Source organism: Parus major, chromosome 12, assembly GCF_001522545.3.
Source record: "Parus major isolate Abel chromosome 12, Parus_major1.1, whole genome shotgun sequence".
NCBI classification, from domain to species: domain Eukaryota; kingdom Metazoa; phylum Chordata; class Aves; order Passeriformes; family Paridae; genus Parus; species Parus major.
The window spans coordinates 19,305,599-19,305,827 of NC_031781.1; positions in this window are offsets into that span (position 1 = coordinate 19,305,599).

The window sequence follows — 229 nt, forward strand, 5'->3', positions numbered from 1 at the left end:
TCCAAGAGATTTTGCATGGGAAGCTGCTGAACTCACGAGCCTCTCACTGTGAAGTGCCATCAGTTTCAGCAATTTTGGGAATTACCTGTTCCAGAGATTGCCCTGGGAGTGAGGTTTGGCAGGAGCCAAGGTCTGGGGGCTGAGCTCTGCTGAGAGGAGAGAGAGCAGAGCTCCTTCAAATGGGATTTCCTGGGAATGTGAGGAATTGTGTCCCTTACTGCTGAGGAAA